Here is a 14585-nt window from a genome sequence, read left to right as displayed (position 1 = left end):
TAATGAGACACAGCCCTTTGTATTGTACTTTTGTGCTTCCTCTATTTTATATGAATATTAATTTGCAGAAATTATTTTTTTTTTCTCTATATCTTCAATGTCATATGGCCCACTGACTTCTGGAACAGATTCTGTTTCCATAAAAAATATAAAATAATAAAAATAATGATAAAATTCTCTAATGCTCAAGAGATTAACATATTTTCAAGCAGCTATGTCAACTTCTACACTATTTTGTCTCATGTCTTAGATTCTGATTCTGAAATTCTGAAAATGTTTTTTTTTTTTTTTTTTATCTCACCAGTAGTCACCATTTAAAGGGTTATTTTTCAAATTTTTCTAGTGTTGGTAGGTTACAGATTCAGAGCAGAGCTTTATTTTTCAATAGACATGTTTTTTGTTTTTGTGAGAAAAACAGAGTGGGTGGTGGCAGTGGGGCTCATTGGGTGCTCAGCACCCCTAAAGCTCTGACCCTAGAATCACCCCTGCCATCCGCCCTTCTGCACTTTTAACCTCTTTCAACAACACAAACTGCATATTCCTTTAAACCAAAATCATTAGACCATTACGTGAACTCAACAGTGAACTGTGAAAAATATGTCCTATCCATCCTGTTTAAAATCTGGCCTCCTCTCCCTCACTAAGGTGGGTTTCTTGTATGAAGATTATATCTGCTGATTTTCAAATATGCCAATATCTTACATCTTTTAACTGGATCTCCACTTCCATTAATATTCCCACATATTCAATATCACTTCCCTATCATATTTACTTGCATATGTTGTTGTACCAATGTCTGTTATACACTAAAATATATCTGCCTATGATGTCTGCCCCTTCCTGAGTTATGATTTGTTAATGCCATGCACCCTACCAAAACATTAACACAAATAAAGTGTGGAAAAAGAACATTTCCGACATGCCGAACTCATAAAGAAAAAACAGATGTAACCCAACCAAAGTCCAGCCTGCTGTCCCTCTTCTGCTGTTATATCAGACCTTAAAGTCCATGTAAAGCAGCAATAAATTTGTATTATGAGTTTGTCACACCACAGAAACATGTGTCATTGACCACTGAGCCAAATTTGAAAGATTAAAAAAATTGCTAAGTCTATAAAATTAGGTCTCAAAATCATGGGAAAAAAAGCACTTCTCTCTGCTGTGAAACGCTGGGGGCGTGTCAGTTAGAGGCGCTGGAACCACGCCCACACGGGAGGGGAGCCTCCTCTGTGTACTTACTTTCCATACCTCTTTCATACAGTTACTTTTCTGATAGTTACTTTATTACCACAAGCTCCCCAATTACTCCGTCTGCCCAATTTTTATCAGTTGTTAGGGATAATACCAGCTGTGGAGTAGCTTTATTTATGAAATAACTGAATCGTGTCTGCTGCATGCACACAGAAAATGATAACTCACATATTGGCTGTGTCTGAGCTAGCTGCTCCCGTCTCTCTCTGTATAAAAGCAACTAACGTCCGGGAAAAAAAAACGCACTCAGGGCGCTCATTACAGGTGTCTCTCGGTCCATGTTGTACATTACACACAAACGTAAAACCCCAGTCTACATATAATTCCTTGTCATAGCTATATTGGCGCACATAAAATATAACCTGTGGATTATCATTGTGCTGTCAGATGGACTCCGCTCAGGGAATGAGGCCAAACCATGTCATGATTACATGCAATAACATTTGCTAACATTACTTGGGCATGACAGGATGCACAATGTAAAATCACTCTCAGGATTTGCACCTTCAGCAAAATGCATTTGGCGCCCGCTATCGGCGCGATTGAGAGGGTCGCAGGGAGGCTACATAATGCCGGTGGCCGTGATGGTGGCACCTGCTGTCAGCAGGACCGAGAGGGTCCCAGGCGGGCACATAATGCCAGTAACAGAGATGAGAGCACCCGCTGTCGGCGCGACAGAGAGGCCGGTGGCCATGATGGTGGCATCCGCTGTCGGCGGGACAGGAGGATGCAAGCCGGGGACGGAGAGAGTCGGTTTGGCCCCACTGACCAGCGTCAACGGACTCTTCAGATATCCAGACTTTACCTGGTGATAGTTGCTGTAACTATCGGGGGTAAAGTGGACACTGCAGAGACGGGTGATGGTAGTGATTTTGAACTCTCCACAGTAGCTCCTCTACTGGAGTTACGTAACGCGGCCATGATTTCTGACCCGCCCATTAAATTCTAAATGGTCATTTTATATGTTTTAAGGAAATCCATATATGACCTCTTTAATGTGTTTAGAAGAAAATGGCTGAATTTGCTTTACACAGGCTACCGTTCCTCTCTGAGGATGTTTTATGAGTCAGTGGTGGCCAGTGCTATTCTGTTTGCTGTGGTGTGCTGGGGCAGCAGACTGAGAGTAGCCGATGCTAACAGACTCAATAAACTGATCAGAAAGGCCAGTGACGTTGTGGGGGTGGAGCTGGACTCTTTGGCAGCAGTATCAGACAGGAGGATGCTGTCGAAGGTTCGGGCGATACTTCAGCATGTCTCTCACCCTCTCCACAACGCTCTGGTCGAACAGAGGAGCACCTTCAGCCATAGACTGATTGCTCCTAAATGCACCACTGAGCGCTACAGGAAGTCATTCTTATCTGTGGCCATCAAACTGTACAACTCCTCCCTCTGATGATCAGACTCACTTGGCTATTTATAAAACAAAACAAACAAGATAACTATTCATTCTCATTTAACTTATAATGTTACAACCACTTCATTGTATATTGTATATATTTCAGGTTGTATACTATAGGCTACTATTTTATTATTTATTTGTATTTTATTGTCTACTTTGATATTTTATTTTATTTAATGTCTACTTCAATATTTTTTTTTATTTACATCTTCATCTTATTGCTTGTTTCCATTCATGCTGTATTTCTATTTCTTCTTTACATGGAGCATTGGAACAAAAACAATTTCCCCCCGGGGATCAATAAAGTATTCTGAATCTGAATCTGAATCTGAATCTATGGCAACTCGATCACGCCCATCTCCCCCCAATGTTTCGCACAGCATTCCCATGGCTTATTCAAATACAAATAAGTGTCAGTTTTTGTCCTTTTTTTTCACATTCAATCTGCACCATTCTCATGATCATTGTCTCTGATGAATTTTTCTGCATCTATTGCTTTGTCGAAACTCACATTTTTGCCCTTCCAGTTAAACCTCAGTTTGGAGGGATAGGCCAATGTATACTTCATGTTGAATTCCTGAAGTTTGCGCTTCACAGCAGTGAAATCCTTCCTCCTCTCTGCCAGCACTTCATTTCAGGGAACACAGAAACTCGACATCCTTCCCACTCTACTCCATGCTTTTTTCTTGCCGCGTTAATCACCTTGTCTCTTGCTGACTGTCGGTCTGGGGTCGGCATTGGTACGAGCACCCGGTGGGCTCTTTCAATCTCAAACTCAGGATCGAAGCAAACTCTGGGCCCCTCAGTCAGAATCTTCTGAACACAGTTTAACAGTGTCCCATTGGTGCCAAAAGTCTCTCTCAGGCCAATAAATCTCACATTATTTTGTAAGGGTGTCACGATTCTCCATATCCTCGATTCGATTACATTTTCGATTCTAGGGTCACATTCTAGGGTCACATCTAGGGTTACATTTATCTTTTTTTAAAGCACAGGTTGCTATGCCATTTTTAGACTAGACTTTTATGCAATATAATATCTGACCTTTGTTAGCAATATATCACACTACATTGTCAAATTTAAAAGATTTATTAACAACATAATGGAACAATAACTTATATCTTCAGTCAACTGGAAAATTAAACAAAATAAGCTGCCATAAAGTTTCTCTTTTGTAACAGCAGTCTTCTTTACGGAAGATGACATTCAAGTTCACAACAAAACAAACAAAATATAAATGTATGTATTTTTTCATTCTTTCATGTTCCACCTAAAAAAGGATATGTTGTTTAGAGCTGCCCTTTGAGTTGTCAAAAACATTAAAAAAAATTATAATAGAACAAGACAACTGTAACAATTTTGCAGTTTCAAGTTCTCCTTAAAAAGGGATATGGAAAGAGTATATTTTGACACCTTAAAGAGCAGTTCTATTCACATTCCTATGGCCAGACAAGACAACTGTGATTTTTATATTTTCATGTTCTTCTTTAAGAAAATGAGAATGTCCACATTCTCTGGAAAGAGGGCTGCTCTTTGAGCTGTCACGATGTCCCCTGCTGTTGAGAACACTCTCTCACTTGCCACACTTGTTGCTTGTACAGCAAGATAACATTTGGCAAGCTTGGACACATTTGGGTACTGGTGCTCATTACCTTTCCACCATTTCAGTGGATTTGAATCCACAGAAATTACTTTAACCATTTTGTACAGCTGAATCTCGTCTTTTACAACATCAGGCCATGGTTTGGTTGCTGATGATGAGGCAGCGGAGGCTGTGCTGAAAAAATCACCAAACATTTCACTGAGTGCTGTTCTCTTTGCTGTGGGGTGGCTCCGCTGGTTGCTACAGTTTCTGGATCCTCTGCAGGGTTTTGGCTGGACCCTTCTCCTGAGGCATGAGTCCGAAATAGTCACACAAAAAACACAATTGTTTAAGGTAATGAACAGGCAGAAGTGATATTTAAGTGTGACAACAACAAGCAGAAAGGGTATTGTGATTAGGCCTATTCATGAAATATTACATGTGTGAAATTATGTAAATACAAAAAATAACTAGGCCTACTTTACAGAATAACATGGTTATGTCATCACATTAGCCAAAACGCATCACATACCTGTGTGGGATGCTCTTGAAAGATTTTCTCCTCCAGACAATTGAAGATCACTTTCCAAGATATGTCAGCCAGGTTGGGTAAGGTCTTAAACCTAGGATCCAAGGCAGTGCTCTCATTCAGGAACTGTTGAAGTCTTGGATCTGAATACCTCTCTTCAAAGTTTTCCTTTATAGCAGATTTAACATCCTTGATTATCTTTGAATCTGTGTCACTGTGTTTCATAGATGTCAGAATGGTGTGTTGTAGGGGCATGACCATAGACACAGTAGGCTGCTGTTCAGAACTCATCAAGGTAATGACTGTTTTCAGGGGCTTCAGTACTTGACATACATCTTCCAGAACAGATCAGAGAGGGTGATGAGGTCTTTTTCTGCAAGGGCAGAATAAACAGCAGCTTGTTGCTCTAAATAGCATGTGATCATGTCATGGCTGGAGTTCCACCTTGTAATGACATCTTGAACCAGCTTGAGAGGAGGATGTTGAAGCATGTCTTGTTTTGACTTTAAGACGGCTGCTGCAGTGGTGTTTCTGTGGAAAAAGTGACCACCCTCCTGACTCGGACGGGAAATCTGGTTTACTCCCAACCCCTTCTGGGAGGCCAGATTCACAGTGTGGGCAAAACGTCCAATGTGTCGGGACAATCCACCTGCATGTGAGGCATTGACAATGTTCTTTTTCATTATCAGTTGTCACAGGGATGGTTGCATTTTGTCTGTCCAATTTCATAGCATGGTTCTAGCACGCTAATTAAATGCCTAAAACCCTAGTTTTCCACCACCGAATAAGGTTGCATGTCTATGGCTATGAATACTCCTAAGGCGCTTGTAATTCTATCTGCACAAGTTGAGTTACTTGGAAGTTTAATTCCAAATGAAGACGTAAGAGTAGTTTGTTTTGCAGGTGTTGGTTTCACAGATAAATCTATGATTTTGTGGTGCCTGCGGAGATGTCCTGCCATGTTAGTCGTGCTGCCAGTGGAAGAATATGGTACACGCACATAGCAGAGCTTACAAACTGGACAACAAAGCAACACTGGAAATGCAAAATGATTTCATATCGGCGACTTCAATGAAAGGGGAGGGGGTTCGAGTTCCGCCGATGGGTCTCCTGCATATATGCAGTTGCCATTGTTGAACGAGTGGCGTAGAGCCTTTCAGGAATAGGGCGGTGTGTGAGGTGTGTGTGCGTGAGGTGCGTAAGGTGTGAGTGGGCGAGCGAGAGTGAGGGAGCGTGCATACGTGCAGACAGTGAATGAATGGGAGAGGAAGGAGAAGCAATGTTTAAATGTTTTTTTAATTCGAAGTTCAAGATTGTGACTTAATTTCGGTCGATTTCAATTTAAAATCGAAAATCGTGATACCCTTATTATTTTGTTTGTTAGCGTTTGCGATGGATTGACACGGTCCTACATTGCTTCTATCTGTTTACTTCTCTTGCCTTCAGTCGCGTCTAGCCGCTCCTATGTCTCTTCCAGACGGACGACACGTGTTTCAACCTCCCCGTGTCTCTCCTGCATGGCTGCCACCGTTGTTTTCAGCTTGGTTGTTATCTCCTTGATAGTAGAAACGTCTGTTAGTACTGACTGTAGTGTGGCGTTCATTTTAGTCATTTCTGTGAACGGACTTTTGAGGTGGCAGGTCACCATTGTCATTACCGTAATGTGGAGTGCTCCGGTTGGACACACGGCCCACGCTTATGAAATACTTTGACACTGACATCTGTAATGCAGTCATTTACTCCCCTAGAAGAACTTAGGCCCTTTACTCAAACAGCGACAAAAAATCAAAGGACTGTGAGCCACTAACTAATAGTAATCTTGTTCGACGTACTCACATGAGTCCCACAACAGTTAGTTTCTAATTGACTAATGAAACAAGTTATTGTTACTTTTATAGTGTTAATACATTTAAAATTTGACAATAAGGCCTTAGTGTGGTACACTGAAAACGAATAATGGACATTATATCACTCATGACACCACGTAGACCAGTGGTGTCAAACTGATGCAGTAAAGGGCCATGTGGCTGCAGGTTCTTATTCCAACCAAGCAAGAACACACCTGGTCCAAATCAGGTGTGTCCTTGCTTGGTTGGTATGATTATGAGTAATCATAGCATGAAACCAGTGATCCTAGACTAGACTAGTCTAAATGGCATAGCCATCTGTGCTAAAAGAAAAAAAAAGAAAAAAAAGATCAAGAATCAAATCGAATTGTGACCTGAAAATCAAAAATCTAACCGAACCAAGGATTTAGAGAATCATGACACCCCTAGCTGATGATGTAAAAGTATTGAATTTTTTATTTTTGTTTTTGATTGATTATGCAGCAGAATATAATGTTTCCAATGCTGGTGCAACCTTTGAGGTGAGCAGTGGAAAGGGTTTTTAGTGTATTATTTAGCATTTTGTGACCTCAGATGAGACAAGAATTTACAGTAGAAACAGACTCTTTGATACATTGTCTGAAATTATTCATTGATTTATTGATTCCGGATTTTCATGGATAATATTCATATCTTAATAAAGCTGCTATCACATGTGAATCAGTTTGTAACGGTCTGATGTGATTCTTTTTTGTGAAGAGGTTCTATTGTTCAAGGTAGTATCTTTTGAATCTCAGGCCTGCAGATGTTTCCTGTCCAATTGTTTAGAAACTAAACAGATGCTCAGGTTGTGGACATGCAGGCGCCTGCACTCCATACCACTTCCGTGTCCTTCCTATTATCCTCCTTGATCCAGACTTCCTCTGGCCATATAACCATTCACTGTCAGCTATCATTGTGTTCACTGTTGCGGGTGCATACACACTTCATTTGATTCTGATTCTGAATCTGCTCCTTGGTTCTGGTTCGCATGGATTCCAAGTTTTGATTACAATATCCTATTACAAAAACAGTCTGTTCAGATAACAAAATTAATTACATTTTTTTATTAGCATTTCTTTGACTTTTATTGTTTTAAGTCTTTTAAACTAAACATTCACAAAGTGAATACATACAATTAAAATGTATCCAAATGTATTTATGATTTGTATTGTATTTTATACAACAAAGGAAACTATAAAGAAGAAATACAAAGCAATGTGAGTCAGGCCCCTTCAGTTCAATCAAACGTAAACACTGTTGGTAACTTTATGAATTCCCATTTCCTCCTACACATTGGTGGTACTTAAAGGTCTCTATCTCATTTTGTTGCCCTGTAGCAGCTGGAAAAAGACAACCTTCTGTGAAAATGATTAAAATCAGCTAGATCCCGATTTTTATCAGAATATTAGAGATGCAGCGATCGATCGGCAACCGATCGCAATCGGCTGATAATGCCCCTATCGGTTTTGATCGGAGTTCTCAAAATAGATCAGATCAGGCCGATCAGATGACGTTTCAATATAGAGACAGTGCATTGACTGCATGCAGGGTTGGAATTTCACGGCGGCCATGGCCCCGCACTTTGGCCTTGATGCAGCGTGAAAAAAAAACTCATCGTACGGCCACAGCGGCCTCTGTGCCCCTGGCCCGGTCAGCGTAGCGGGCTTGCCTTTAATTACAGCCACCCGAGTGCACAGTAATCACTCACAGTAACTTCAGTGAATCCACGGTTCGCGCAGGTGGAGTCTCATCATCACGATGATCTCGTGAAAGCCTCTCAAACAGCAGCAGCGTCTCAAAACAGAAGAACGAAACTCACAGCACAGCGAGCGAGCGCAGCCGGTTTTGACATGATACGTAACTGACTTATGTGGTAGGATTTAGTTCGGTAAAGTAGGAAATATATTCACAGATTCGAACTTCCCGGATCAATAACGTATAAGTGAAACCTTGTTAAAACACAAACGACGGAACTTTCCTACCGTAGTGAGGAAGACAACGAGCTACAACCATATTTTCATCAAAACGAGCGTCTGGACAGTAACTCTGGTCTGTATGGTCAGCCGTCTGTGAGACGAGGGCGCAGGGACCGTCTACAAAGTGCAGCACTGAAAAGAGAAACTACAAAAAATTCAATAGCTTCACTATTATTCAGAGTGTAGTGTCGCCAAAATCACTCCACACATCAGTAGTCTCCTGCTGGTTATTCTACATTTTTTTGTTTGGAAAAAATGTGCTTTGCCATAATTTTGGGGAATTTCTATTGGGAGAAATATTCAATAACACTAACATTCAGTGTGGTGTCACAAAACTCACCTCACCCTAACCCTACTTAACAAAAACTACTTTCTAATGCAACTTTAACTTGATTTTGGTATTAAAAAATGTTTTAATACATAATTATTATGTATTATTATTATATATACGGTATACTTATTATAAATTAGGATGTTATGGTATCAGTCTGAAAGGTAAATCAACACATTTTACTCAGTGGCCTTTGTGCTCTGTCATTTGGCCTTGGTGCCCCTGAAAAAAAAGAAGCGCAGGCCAAATGGACTTGCCCCTAAAATGACGAAATTCCCACCCTGACTGCATGCATTCCCACTAGTAAGCTACAGTTACTCTATGTAAGCTGAGTCCAAGTTGTCTCTAAGAGAGTCTCTAAAATGTGAAATATTGCACATTGCCTCAGCCTGCAATAAAACGGGGGTCAATTCATGATACTTTCTCATCTCCTAATTTTTATACTTAATAATACAATGTCAATGTTGTGTAAGAAGAATCATTAATTGAATATATGAAAGTTACACAAGACAACAATATAGAAGAATTTATGGATTTGACGCTGTGATCGGTGATCGGCAATATCGGGATCGGCAGATACTGCTTTCGGTGATCGGTGATCGGCCCCAAAAATCCTGATCGGTGCATCTCTACAGAATATGTGTCAAATTTTACTTGCATATAGATACCAGCCACCTAAATGCACCTAAATTCATTAAGATCCATGCATTATTCCATGAAAAATTAATGAAAATGCCAAAGAATGCCCTATCTAATGTTAAGTTAATGTGGTCTGTTCTTGGTCGAGACCAATGCTACATGCAAGTTCCATGGAACCACATTACTTGCATGTAGCAATCTTGCTGACATACCAGTCATCTAATTGAAACCATTGGCGATGGTGGTTTCAAGCGTTTTGAAACCACCATCGCCAAAACGTCATCGTGCCCCTCCGCCCCCTCTGAATAATCTTTGGCCTCTACAATCTGAAAACAGCGAAGCACATCCTGTCCATGCTGACAGTACAATTGACGCTTACTGATATTCGCCGGGTCCGGGCTACGAAGTTGATGTCACTACTGTTTTCCCCCGAGAAAAGCCAGGGCCCCTTGGAGTTCAGGCAGCCTCCTCCATTCCTGTGCTTACAGGTAATAGAAAAATTGTGAATTTGTTGAGAAACAGGAAATGCGGGACTAAATGTGCCAATCCATTCAGTTTAGCTCCCATTCCTCGTCAGCCACTAACTGTCGCAAAAAATTGCACAGTTGGTTTTGATACTGTAACTGTTGCTCTATTAAACATCAGATCTCTGGCAGGAAAATCTTTTTTAATACATGACTTTATCATCAAACACAATCTTACTTTTATGTTTTTAACTGAAATTGGTTAGACCAGGATAACAGTGCAGCTGTTCACATTGAATCAAGTCCTCCAAATTTCTCTTTCATAAGTGAAACTAGAATGCATAAAAAAGGAGGAGGTGTTAGTATTCTGTTTAATGAGTTACTCAAATGCAAGCAGATGTTTTATGGAAGTTTTACTTCTTTTGAATATGTTGCTCTTCAGGTAAACTCATCTTCTCGAGCTATATTTCTAAACATCTACAGGCCACCTAAATACTGCACATATTTCTTTGATGACCTTGTTGAGTTACTGTCTCTTATCTGCACTGACTTTGATTGTGTGATAATTGTTGGTGACTTTAACATCCATGTCGACAAGCCTGAGGACAGATGGACTAAAGAACTGTGCTGTGTCCTTGATAACTTTGGACTCACTCAGCATGTGACACAGCCCACACACAACAGCGGCCACATCCTGGACTTAGTTATCTCAAAGGGTCTGAACATTTCTAAGGTTCTGGTATCTGATGTCGCTCTCTCTGACCATTACTGTGTTTTCTTTGAGAGTGATATATCAGTGCACACAAATGTTCAAACTCAGGTTGTCTCAAAGCGATACATCACTGAAAACACTGGTGACATATTCATTGATGCTTTCTCTTCCACACCACCCCTCTCTAGGTTCTCTGTCAATGACCTTGTACTTCATTTCAAATCCAAAATTACTAATGTCATGAATGCCATTGCACCCACTAAAGTGAAGGTGGTCTCTGGTAAGAAAAAATCTCCTTGGAGAAACGCCACGCTTGCCAAGATTGAAAAAAGGGAATGTTGAAAAGCTGAGCGCAGGTGGCGAAAAACAAATCTCCAGGTTCATTTTGACATTTATAAAGAGAAACTTTACATTTTTAATTCAGAATTAAAGAAGTCAAGGCAGTCCTTCTTCTCAGACATTATCACCAAGAACAAAAATAATGCTCGTGCCTTGTTTGCTACTGTCGACAGGCTAACAAACCCTCCTGTGCCAGTAGCAGCTGAACATCTGTCTACCAGGGCCTGTAATGAATTTGCATCATTCTTCACTGCCAAAATTCGGAACATTAGACAAGCGGTCAGTGCCACTGGAGGTGTGTTGTCGTTTTGTCCACCTAACCCAACTCTAATACCCTGACACAATTTGATCCAATTAATGACAAAAACCTTCAAGACATTATACAGCATTTGAAGTCTTCCTCCTGCAGCCTGGATATTTTACCAGCAGGGTTCTTCAAAAAAGTTTCAGACTGCATGATTCCAGACCTGCTACAGATTGTAAACATGTCTCTTCTCTCAGGTGTCTTCCCCCAAGCCATTAAGACAGCAGTCATTAAACCACTCCTGAAGAAGAGAACCCTAGACACATCAGTAATGAATAACTATAGGCCCATTTCAAACCTCCCAATTTTAAGTAAAATAATTGAAAAAGCTGTCTTTCAACAGCTGAACAATTACTTAATAATAAATGGCTGTTTTGATGTTTTCCAATCAGGATTTCGACCACATCACAGCACTGAGACGGCTCTTGTTAAGGTCTTCAACGACATTCAAACACAGACAGCGGAAAAATCTCAGTCTTAGTATTACTGGATCTCAGCACTGCGTTGGACACAGTCGACCATAATATACTACTGGACCGACTGGAAAACTGGGTTGGACTCTCTGGTACAACACTAAAGTGGTTTAAATCTTATCTAAATGAGAGAGATTACTTTGTGTCTATTGGTGACTACACATCTGAACGGATGAAAATGACAAGTGGAGTACCCCAGGGCTCCATTCTGGGGCCTCTACTATTCAACATTTACATGCTCCCTCTAGCTCAAATAATGGAAAACAACGAAATTTGCTACCATAGTTATGCAGATGACACACACATTTACATAACCATATCACCAGGGGACTATAATCCCATACATACCCTGAGTAGATGCATTGAACAAATCAATGATTGGATGTGTCAGAATTTTCTTCAGTTAAACAAAGATAAGACTGAAATAATTGTTTTTGGATCCAAGGAAGAACGACTTAAAGTCTCTGCTCAGCTTCAGTCTGTAATGTTGAAAACTACAGACCAAGTCAGAAACCTTGGTGTGACTATGGACTCAGACATGAATTTCAGCAGCCATATTAAGACAGTTACAAAGTCAGCCTACTATCACCTTAAGAATATATCCAGGATAAGAGGGCTTATGTCTCGGCAGGATTTGGAGAAACTTGTTCACGCATTTATCTTCAGCAGACTCAACTACTGTAATGGTGTCCTTACAGGACTCCCTCAAAACTCCATCAGACAGTTGCAGCTGATTTAGAACGCTGCTGCTTGAGTCCTAACAAGAACCAAAAAAGTAGATCACATCACTCCAGTTCTTAGATCTTTACACTGGCTTCCTGTCTATCAAAGAATAGATTTCAAAGTCCTGTTGTTGATTTATAAAGCATTGAATGGTTTCGGGCCAAAATACATTTCTGATCTGCTGCCGCGCTATGAACCATCCAGACCTCTGAGATCGTCAGGTACCGGTCTGCTTTCAGTCCCCACAGTCAGAAGTAAACATGGAGAAGCAGCTTTCAGTTACTATGCGCCACATATTTGGAACAACCGCCCTGAAAATTGCAGGTCTGCTCCAACACTCACCTCTTTTAAATCAAGACTTAAAACATTTCTTTTTGCCACTGCTTTTAACTGAAGCAATTCAAGTCTTTGAACTGCATTATTACTCTGACTCTACAGTCTTGTTTCTTTTAAAGCTTCTCTATTTTAGCCTACTTGTTTTGATGTTTGTCTCTTAATGTTTTTACTCGTCTTAAAATGCTATTTTTATTTTTTTTATTTATTTATTTTATCTTTATTTTTTATTTTTTTAATGCAATTTTTAATGTCTTTTAAATGAAATGTTTGTCTTTTAATGTAATTTGTGTGTGCCTGTAAAGCACTTTGAGTTGCCTTGTGTCTGAATTGTGCTATACAAATAAACTTGCCTTGCCTTGCCTTGCCTTGCCTAATAATCGGACATTTTGACAGTGATCCACTCTACCATGAAAAAGATTACAGTGAATGTTGAATGGCAGCTATTTAAAAAAGGGTTAATTGATTGATACCCTGAAGTCTAAAATGTTTAGCCAAACATGTTGTGTAACCTGCCTTGATTAGGGTTACTACATTTCCCTTGTCAATTTATTTTAAAAGTGAAGTAAGACTTTATGTTAACTGTGATCGGTTTCACATTAGCCATGGATGCTCATATCTGCACAAATAGACACACTGTTACTGTGATTTGTGGCAGACTTGCTGGTGAACATAATGAAACATAATTGAGTAGCGAAACGGACATTCATATTGGCAGGGACCAAATAAAAGGCTAGAAGAGAGTAGAGTGCAGACCACTACCAAGGCCTAATTACCAAGTCACTGTATTTTAAGGGGAATTTCTTTAACGTTGAATTAGCTAACTTTTTCTTTGTTCAATTGTCTTTTACTAACTAAACTACACCCTGAGTATAAATAATAATAATAATAATAGTAATCAGGTAATCAGGGCACTAATCTTAAATTTCAAAATATAGACAAGTAAAAATCATTTGCACGCAAGCATTTAATATCCAGAAATTCATAGGGTCAACTCTACCCAAGAACGAGTCCAGCCATTTACTACATTTTAACCTAATCTTGTTTTAATATCGTGATAAATAAAATGTCATGTACTATTTATTGGATATCATTGCACTGTGAATTTGTGGTATTGTTACATTGCTTTGCATCATAGATTTCAACACGGCGATACTGAGAAACAGTGCGTGTACTTAAGATAATTCTAGTTGAATTTGGACTAAAGTTAAGTACCATCCCTAAAAGCCACTACTGTGACAAAAAATTTACGTTATCAGTAATAGTAATGACAATAATATGTTCATTATTAGGAATATTTATCTGTGCTTTCATTTTTTGTAATGGACCAGACACTGTGACTAATGTTTCCATCCCACATGATGTGAAAACCGAGGCCAACTGTGAACTTTGACTTCCTCTAATGCTTGTGAGAGGGACTGGTGAAAACCCTCCCTCATCCTGTTTCTCCTTTTGGAATAAATGACTGAACAACAGATCACTCACTCTCTGGAGATTTGGCCTTGTTTGGGAACATGTAGTTATTTCTGAGCTAGTTGATGAAGAATGAATGTAGTTCACATGTAGGGTGAGGTGTCAAATCCCACACGCTTTAATATTTCTGAACATTCATAGGTTTCGGTTTTGAGGTTAAGTTGCTTCACAAAAAGGTTAAGAAACAAG

The 14585-nt window shown here is 39.8% G+C and overlaps 1 protein-coding gene across 2 annotated transcripts in view; it reads left to right on the top strand.

Annotated features, from left to right (window-relative positions):
* LOC115588346 (SH3 domain-binding protein 4) overlaps positions 1-14585 on the top strand; it is a 92975-nt gene that overhangs the window by 60286 nt on the left and 18104 nt on the right. The window lies entirely within an intron of this gene.

This window comes from Sparus aurata, chromosome 9 (genome assembly GCF_900880675.1).
Source record: "Sparus aurata chromosome 9, fSpaAur1.1, whole genome shotgun sequence".
NCBI lineage: Eukaryota > Metazoa > Chordata > Actinopteri > Spariformes > Sparidae > Sparus > Sparus aurata.
The sequence above is the reverse complement of the archived record's forward strand: the minus strand, read 5'-3'. Positions and strand labels throughout refer to the sequence as shown.